We start from the raw sequence: 9436 nt of genomic DNA, 5'->3' as shown, positions 1-9436 counted from the left end.
GGCCTTCATTCCAGGGTGTGACAACCCGTGTATGGCGTCAAACACTTTGCGGCGCCAGGCGACCGGCACGATAGGGTGAGGATCTCCTACGGAGACGTCACAAAGTAGTGTGATGCCTGCGGCATGGAATTTGACGTCGGCCACTTGGAGGCTAGAGGGGCTGGTTCGGTAAGCCTGCACCTCCGGATCCGAGGCTTGATCTGCGGCCATGAGGGCATAGTCGATGCCAAGCTGGACCACATGAACGGTTGCGCGGGAGAGGCAATCTGCCACCAGGTTGTCTTTACCGGCCACGTGCTGAATATCTAGTGAATTTAGATATAAACGTTAGCTGACGTTGTTGTCGGGCTGACCACGGTTCGGCGGTCTTGGCCATGGTGAAAGTTAGTGGCTTATGGTCCACAAAAGCGGTGAAAGGACATCCTTCCAACAAAAACCGGAAATGGCGGATGGCCATTTCTGTTTTAAATTTATGTAATGATGTAACTTCTACAGCTTTTTGGGGCAGCATATTCCATGGACCTACCACCCTCTGAGTGAAGTAGTTCCTCCTCATCTCAGTTTTGAAAGAGCAGCCCCTTATTCTAAGACTATGCCCTCTAGTTCTAGTTTCACCCATCATCGGGAACATCCTCCCCGCATCCACCCGATCCAACCCCTTCACAATCTTATATGTTTCAATAAGATCGCCTCATTCTTCTGAACTCCAATGAGTAGAGTCCCAATCTACTCAACCTCTCCTCATATGTCCATCCCCTCATCCCCGGGATTGACCGAGTGAACCTTCTTTGTACTGACTCGAGAGCAAATATGTCTTTTCTTAAGTATGGACACCAAAACTGTATGCAGTATTCCAGGTGCTGTCTCACCAATACCTTGTACAACTGAAGCAATACCTCCCTATTTTTACATTCTATCCCCCTAGCAATGAAAGCCAACATTCCATTGGCCTTCTTAATCACTTGCTGCACCTGCATACTAACCTTTTGAGTTTCGTGCATCAGGACCCCCAGATCCCTTTGTACTTCAGTACTTTCCAGTTTCTTGCCATTAAGATAATAACTTGCTCTACGATTTTTCCTGCCAAAGTGCATAACCTCACACTTTCCAGTATTGTATTCCATCTGCCAAATCTCTGCCCACTTACTTAGCCTGTCTATGTCCCCTTGCAGGTTTTTTATGTCCTCCTCACTCACTACTTTCCCTCCCATCTTAGTATCATCTGCAAACTTTGATATGTTACACTCGGTCCCCTCCTCCAAATCGTTAATATAGATTGTAAAGAGTTGGGGACCCAGCACTGACCCCTGCGGAACACCACTAGTTACTGATTGCCAGTCTGAGAATGAACCATTTATCCGAACTCTCTGCCTTCTGTTAGATAGCCAATCCTCTATCCATGCCAGAATATTACCCCCAATCCCGTGATTTTTTATCTTAAGCAATAATCTTTTGTGTGGCACCTTGTCAAATGCCTTTTGGAAGTCTAAATACACTATGTCCACTGGTTCCCCTTTATCCACCCTGTATGTTACTTCCTCAAAGAACTCCAGCAAATTTGTCAAACATGACTTCCCCTTCATAAAACCATGCTGACTTTGTCCTATTAAATTATGATTATCCAAATTTCCTGTTACTGTCTCCTTAATAATGGACTCCAAAATTTTACCTACCACAGATGTTAGGCTAACCGGTCTATAGTTTCCAGCCTTCTGTCTACTGCCCTTTTTAAATAAGGGTGTTACATTAGCAGTTTTCCAGTCTGCCGGGACCTTTGCTGAGTCCAGGGAGTTTTGGAAAATTATTACCAATGCATCCACAATCCCTACCGCCACTTCCCTCAAGACCCTAGGACGTAAGCCATCAGGTCCAGGTGATTTATCCGCCTTGAGTCCCATTATTTTACTGAGTACCACTTCCTTAGTGATTTTGATCGCGTTTAGCTCCTCCCTCCCTATAGCCCCCTATTTGTCCAGTGTTGGGATATTCTTAGTGTCCTCTACTGTAAAGACTGATACAAAATATTCATTCAGTGTTTTTGCCATCTCCATATTTCCCACCATTAATTTCCTGGTCTCACCCTCTAAGGGACCAACATTTACTTTAGCCACCCTTTTTCTTTTTATATAACTATAAAAACTCTTACGATCTGTTTTTATATTTTTTGCTAATTTACTTTCATAATCTATCTTCCCTTTCTTAATCAATCTTTTTGTTATTTTTTGGACATCTTGTGGGTGCACCGGGACCTGGTGGTAGCCACGGACAAGGTCGACTTTGGAAAAAATGGTATTTCCCGCCAAATGGGCAGAGAAATCCTGGATATGAGGGATCGGGTACCGATCAGGAGTAGTGGCGTCGTTTAGGCGTCGGTAGTCGCCGCATGGCCGCCATCCGCCGCCAGGTTTCGGGACAATGTGGAGAGGCGAAGACCAGGGACTATTCGACCGGCGAATAATCCCTAACCATTCCATTGTGGCGAACTCCGCTTTCGCGGCCGCGAGCTTGCCAGGTTCGAAGCGCCGGGTCCGTGCGTAGACCGGGGGGCCAGTAGTGGTGATGTGGTGTTCGACACTATGTTTCGTGGCCGTAGAGGAGAAGGTGGGCCTGGTCAGGTCTGGGAATTCGCCTAGCAGGCGAGTGAACTCATCCGGAGTCAGGAAAGCACAGGAGACGGTGCGCGACATGGCGTTACCGCGGTGGCAAGGGATATAGTGAAACGTAGCCGCATTGATTAACCATCGGTTCCTTACATCGACCAGGAGGCTGTTGGCGCACAAGAAATCCGCACCGAGGATGGCTTGAGAGACCTTGGCCATAACAAATTCCCAGTAAAACCGCTGGCCACCGAAGCACACCTGGACCCGCCGTCTGCCGAAGGTCCGAATAGCCCCGCCATTAGCCGCCTCGAGGGAGAGGCCGTGCCTTCCAGCCTGTACATCAAGAGCTGACGCGGGTTGGATGCTACATTGCGCCCCGGAGTCGCATAGGAATCGCCGACCGGAGAGGGAGTCGGTGATAAACAGGAGCTTGCCTGAATTTCCAATTGCCATCGCAGCCGCGGTACACCCGTTAGACCCGATCCTCTTTTGGCAGAGTTGCTGTTTTTTTTTGGGCGAGAAGCTGCAGGGAGGGCGCAACATCTTGCTTTCGCGCCAAAACGGGCGTGGTAGAAGCACAGCCCCGTGGGTTGAGGAGCTGGGCCGGCGTCTGTGGGGGATGGGCACCTCGTGGCATCGCAGTACTGCTGCGTAAGTGCGAAGATCTTGTCCGCTTCGGCAGCAAGCGCTGCGCAGTCTGTGACTTCGGACTTGGCCAGGGCAGCTTGTACTTGTTCTGGTAATTGGCTGAGGAATAGCTGCCTAAAGAGGAAGCATTCCAGTTCGGAGCCCAGGAGCGTGAGCATTTGGCTCATTAGCTCGGAAGGCTTGGAGTCCCCGAGGCCGGGCATAGCGAGCAGTCGGCGGGCGCGCTCCGACTTTGTGAGCCCGAAGACCTGTAGCAACCACACCTTGAGTGTTTCATACTTGCGGTCGTCCGGGGGGTTCTCAAGCAGGCTGATGATCTGCAAGGCGGTGGAGCCGTCGAGTGCGGAGACCACGTAAAAGTATCGGGTCTGATCCGCAACGATGTTCCGCAGTGCGAACTGGGCTTCGGCTTGGATAAACCACGAGGTCGCCTGTTGCTCCCAGAACTGCTGCAGCTTCAATGCAACGGCGTTTGCTTCCATGCTTCGTTCCTTCTGCGAATATTGTTCGCAAAAATCGGGGTCACCAATGTAGGAATGGTCTAATTCCTATCAAGAGACTGAGGTCGACTCAGGCGAGCAATCAAAAGAAGTTTAATGTAAAACTAACTGAGTTTAACAGACAAATGCAAAAGAACTACGGATACAAGTCTTCACAGTTCAAAGGCTCCACGAGGACTGCCAGGGCAGTCCCGTGGACGGCGTCATGACGTCATCATGTTTTTCCCGCCGTTGGAGAATCATGTGATTAACGGCATGATGTCATCGCGTTTGCCGGCGCTCTTAAAGGGACCGCGCTCTGTACATGCAAACAGTATATACAAAGATACAGGTTCAGGCTGTAGCTAACAGATTGTTAAAGGGAATTATGTACAGTTGTTCAGAGTCCCTTAGTGGCTCTGCCACAAAGTCATCTTTTTAAAAATAATTCGCTCAGGTACTACATAGAATCTACAGCACAGAAACAGGCCATTTGGCCCAACAGGTCTATGCCAGTGTTTATGCTCTACACGAGCCTCCTCCCACCTTAATTTATCTCACTCTATCAGCATATCCTTCTACTCCTTTCTCCCTCATGTACTTACCTACCTTCCCCTTAAATGCATCTATGCTATTCACCTCAACTACTGCTTGTGGTAGCGAGTTCCACATTCTAACCACTCTCTGAGTGTACTGGGTAGCTAAACTCCGATTTGAGGCGTTGGCCATGATAATTGATCATGGTGCTCCATTGGTTTCCAGTTGTTACACACTCTATATCACAGGCAAGTTCCCAAAGCTCTCCACCGCTGGGGGTTTTCCTCGCCTCACGTCTGGGTATGTTGTAGACGAATGGATAGAAATTGATTGCTATAATTAGTCATAAAACTCCATTATCATTGTATCATGTGACTACCAGGATGGTAGAAGGCAAACTAAATGAACCTCAATTGTGGCTCAGTGGGCAATACTCTTGCTTCTGATTCAGAAGGTTGTGGGTTCACGTTCTACTGCAGAGACATGAGCACATAATTCTGGCTGACACTAAGAGAGTGCTGCACTGTTGGAGTTGCCGTCTTTTGGATGAGACGTTAAACCGAGGCTCCGTAAAAGTCTGACATAAAGGATCCCATGGCAATATACAGAAGAAGTGCAGAGGAGTTCTCCCCGGTGTCCTGGCCAACATTTATCCCTCAACCAACATAATTAAAAACAAATAGTTTGGTCATTATCACATTGCTATTTGTGTGCAAATTGGCTGCCGCATTTCTTGCATTATAACAGTGACTACACTGCAAAAGTACTTAAGGGAGGTTTAGGGGGGAATTGAGGAAGCTATGAAAAGGGAGCACTGGTTGTGTTTTTTATCTGTGGTTTCATAATTCTCTGAACCTGGTGATTCTGCTACTTGACTGGATATATTTCACAGCATGTTGTGTTGCAGTTCTGCTTTGAGAGCTGCTAAAAATATCCACAAGATTGCTGCTGTTAAAGCTTCACTACAGAAATTTTTTTAAATTCTCAGCCTTGCTTTCAAATCCCTCCATGACCTCGCCCCTCCCTATCTTTGCAATCTCCTCCAGCCCCACAACCCTCTGAGATCTCTGCGCTCCTCCAATTCTGGCATCTTGAGCATCCCCGATTTCCATCGCTTCACCATTGGCGGCCGTGCCTTCAGCTGCCAAGGCCCCAAGCTCTGGAATTCCCTCCCTAAACCTCTCCGTCTGTCTCTCCTCCTTTAAGTCTGTACTTAAAACCTACCTCTTTTGTGTCCTAATAGCTCCTTATGTGGCTCGGTGTCGAATTTTGTTTGATAACGCTCCTGTGAAGGGCCTTGGGATGTTTTACTACATTAAAGGCGCTCTATAAATGCAATTTGTTGTTGTTGTTGTTGAAAATAAATAACAAATAATCATTATCACCCACCTCTCTGAAAAGTAATCACTTTAGGTCGACCTTTCAAATGTCCTGATTATGACTACAGCAATCCTAGCCGTAACATTCACAGTTTGCACAAAATTAACAAGTACAACTACCTTCCTATTTTTATTTTGCCATAAAAAAATGAACTATCTTTTTTGCTTTATGTAGCGTAGTCTTTTGTATTCTGCCACCACAAACATACTGGCATTAGCAAATACGTAACTGAGGTAAAAACAACTTATTGATTTCCAAAGACACACACCGAAACCAGGAATGTTTGACTGACATGAACTACCTTTGCTATCTACATAATAAGGTCAATCCTGCTATCAGCGGTGAACAGTCAGTACCAGCTCATGGTTGCACCAGCTAATGATTTCCATGATACATGTATTGATATGGATGTACAAACTGTTTTAGAGGTTACATTAAACCTTTTCTAATAGAAGGTTAGGGTTAGATGTAATAGGGTGGGAGAAGGCTCGTGTGGAGCATAAACACCGCCACAGACCGGTTGGGCCAAATGACCTGTTTCTGTGCTGTAAGTTCTATGTAATCACTGACACTGCCTAAACAAACTTGCCATCACCCCTGTGCTCGCTGACCTACATTGGATCCCGGTCCAGCAATGCCTGGAGTTTAAAATTCTCATCCTTGTTTTCAAATCACCCCTCTCCCTATCTCTGTAACCTCCTCCAGCCCTACACCCCTCCGAGATCTCGGCGCTCCTCCAATTCTGGCCTTTCCCACATCCCCGATTTCCATCGCCCCACCATTGGTGGCCGTGCCTTCAGTTTCCTAGGCACTAAGCTCTAGAATTCTCTCCCTACACCTCCATTCCTCCCTACCGCTCTCTCCTGCTTTAAGGCACTCCTTAAAGCCTACCTCCTTTGACCCGCCCTAACATCTCTTTATGTGATTCGGTGTTAAGTTTTGTTTGATAACGCTCCTGTGAAATGCCTTGGGATGTTTTACTACGTTAAAGGCGCTATATAAATGCAAGCTGTTGTTGTTATAGTACCTTAAAGGCAAATATTCTTTATGTTAAATTATTCACCATTTGACATAAATAAATCAAAATGCATCACTCTATCACTTGCACATGTTGTAATCAAAGCAGACAATAGCGAAATACTGCGGATGCTGGAAATCCGAAATAACAACAGAAAATGCTGGAAAAACTCAGCAGGCCAGGCAACATCCGTGGAGAGAGAAACAGAGTTAATGTTTCAGGTCGAAACCCTTCTGCAGAACTGAGAAAGAAAAGGCAGGAAATGAAAAGATTAAAGCACCTCGTTCTGAAGACACTGCTTCTTTACATTTTAAATTACAGAATATTCATACTGACAGAAAGAAAAGCAACTGCATTTTTATAATTTCATTACCAACACAAGGTTTTGAGTGAACAATAAAAAAATGAACCTGAATGCTTTGATTTGCATATTTGATTTGTCACTCACCTTGGGACGTTTTATTATTTAACGGCATTATATCAATGCATGTTGTTGTTATTGTTGCATGTAGGTTTCCCAGTAGAAAAAGCGAAAGATGTCCTAAATTTGAATATCTGTTGCTGATGACACCCCAATTGCCAATTCTCCACAATGTCAGTAATATCTTGTCATTGAACTCTAACCTCACCACTTACTTTAGGCAGCCTCGTTGATCTTACATACTTCATGCCAACTTCGAGCTGGGCCATTCAGGGGTGATGTCAGGAAGCACTTCTTTACACAAAGGGTAGTGGAAATCTGGAACTCTCCCCCCGAAAAGGCTGTTGAGACTGGGGGGTCAATTGAAAATGTCAAAACTCAGGTTGATATTTGTTATGTAAGGCTATTAAGTGATATGGAACCAAGGCGGGTGGATGGAGTTAAGATACAGATCAGCCATGATCTAATTGAATGGCGGAACAGGCTCGAGGGGCTGAAAGGCTTCCTCCTGTTCCCATGTTCTATAGACTCCCTGCAGAGTTTTGGTGGAGTGGGTGGGTGTGATGAAATATTCCATTCATCACTCATCAGTATTTCTCTGCCTGTGACTGTGGTTGGTTTCAGTTTCATTTCCATTGTATTGTACTGTGTGTAGGGCTCCGCCCATACCTGGCTCCTATGTAAGCTGGCCCAGCCTGCAGCACATCCAGTACGGCAGACCTCTGGATGGAAGATACATTCTCCTCTGTGTGTTACCTTCTAAGTCAATAAAAGCCTTGTTTTGTTTCGCTAACATCGAGTCTCGGATTTATTGAGGCACATCAGTGGGGAGGGCTGTTTCCATTGGCAGAGGGATTGGTAACAAGATGACACAGATTTAAGGTAATTGGCTAATGAAACAAAGTGGAGATGAGGAGAATTTTTTAATGCAGCGAGTTGTCGTGATCTGGAATGCACTGCCTGAAAGGGTGGTGGAAGCAGATTCAATAGTAACATTCAAACGGGAATTGGATGAATACTTGAAGAGGAAAAATTTGGATGGCTATGAGGGAAAGAGCAGGAGAATGAAACTAATTGGATAGCTCCTTCAAAGAGCCAACACAGGCAAGATGGTCCAAATGGCCTCCTTCTGTGCTGTATCATTCTACGATTCTATGATAACTGAAGTCCCTCATTTCCGCTACCATTCTGGTAAAATCCTCACTGCACCATTGGTAATCTGGGCTGAAGAATGTTACACAGAGCAGTACCGTCCAACAGGTACTTAAGCTATTTTACAGACTCCCAGGTAGTCTGTAACTTTTGCGCCCTGTATGAGTCCGTGTTCCACATTTACATGGAGTGTGGGATGTTGCTGCCCCCTCTTCCATTATTTGAAGGGGCTGCTATTCAACTTCTGCTTCCACTTCAATCCCACGCTCCTGATCTTTGGCCACCCAGTGCAGAGGGGCAAGTCGGAAGACCTCCTCGTGGGTCTGCTCCTGGGCCTGGCCAAGTTACCATACAGAAGTCCAGGTTGTATATGGCCCGTGGGGGTGCGGGGTGGAGGGGGGGGGGGTGGCTCTGGCTACCTGCCTCTCTTCCGTGGCCTTGTCCGTGCCTGGATGCCCTTGGAGAAGGAGCACGTGGTGTGCTTGAGGCCTTCACTGACTGGTGGGTACCGCAGGTACTGGAGTGTGTTGTGGATAATAGCAATAATGTTATTATTTAAGTTTTATAAGTTTCCTTTGGTTTTTGTGATTTTTAGTTGTGCCCCTTTATTTGGTTTTCTGTTGGTGACACTTGAGCAACCCAGTGTCTCCTTATGGATTATCGTCCTATTAAACAATGAATGGGTGCAGCCCTTGTTACCTGTATGTAACCACCACTAATCGTCAACTGTTCCAAACATACTGCCAGGTGTTGTACCACTCAAATACGCAATTGTGGTTTTTGGAAAAAATAGAACTCCCGCAAGGAGAAATTTGCAGGGCTACGGGGAAAGAGCAGGGGAGTGGGACTAATTGGATAGCTCTTTCAAAGAGCCGGCACAGGCACAATGGGCCGTATGGCCTCCATCTGTGCTCTATAATTCTAAAAAAGATTTGCATTTATATAGCGCCTTTCACAACCTCACGAAGTCCCAAAGCGCTTTACAGACAATGAAGTACTTTTTGAAGTGCAGTCACTGTTGTAATGTAGGGAAACGCGACAGTGCGCACATCAAGCTCCCAAAAACTGCAAAGTAATAATGACCAAATAATTTGTTTCTCTGTCTACCTGTTATGTTGGTAACGCTGATTGATGGCAATTGCCACCATCAATTAAATGGCAGCAAGTGCTCCCTTCTTAAAGGGGCACAACCAATAAACTG

This window comes from Somniosus microcephalus, chromosome 7, assembly GCF_052327205.1.
Source record: "Somniosus microcephalus isolate GS21.2 chromosome 7, FLI_Smic_1.0, whole genome shotgun sequence".
NCBI classification, from domain to species: domain Eukaryota; kingdom Metazoa; phylum Chordata; class Chondrichthyes; order Squaliformes; family Somniosidae; genus Somniosus; species Somniosus microcephalus.
Note: the sequence above shows the minus strand (reverse complement) of the source record.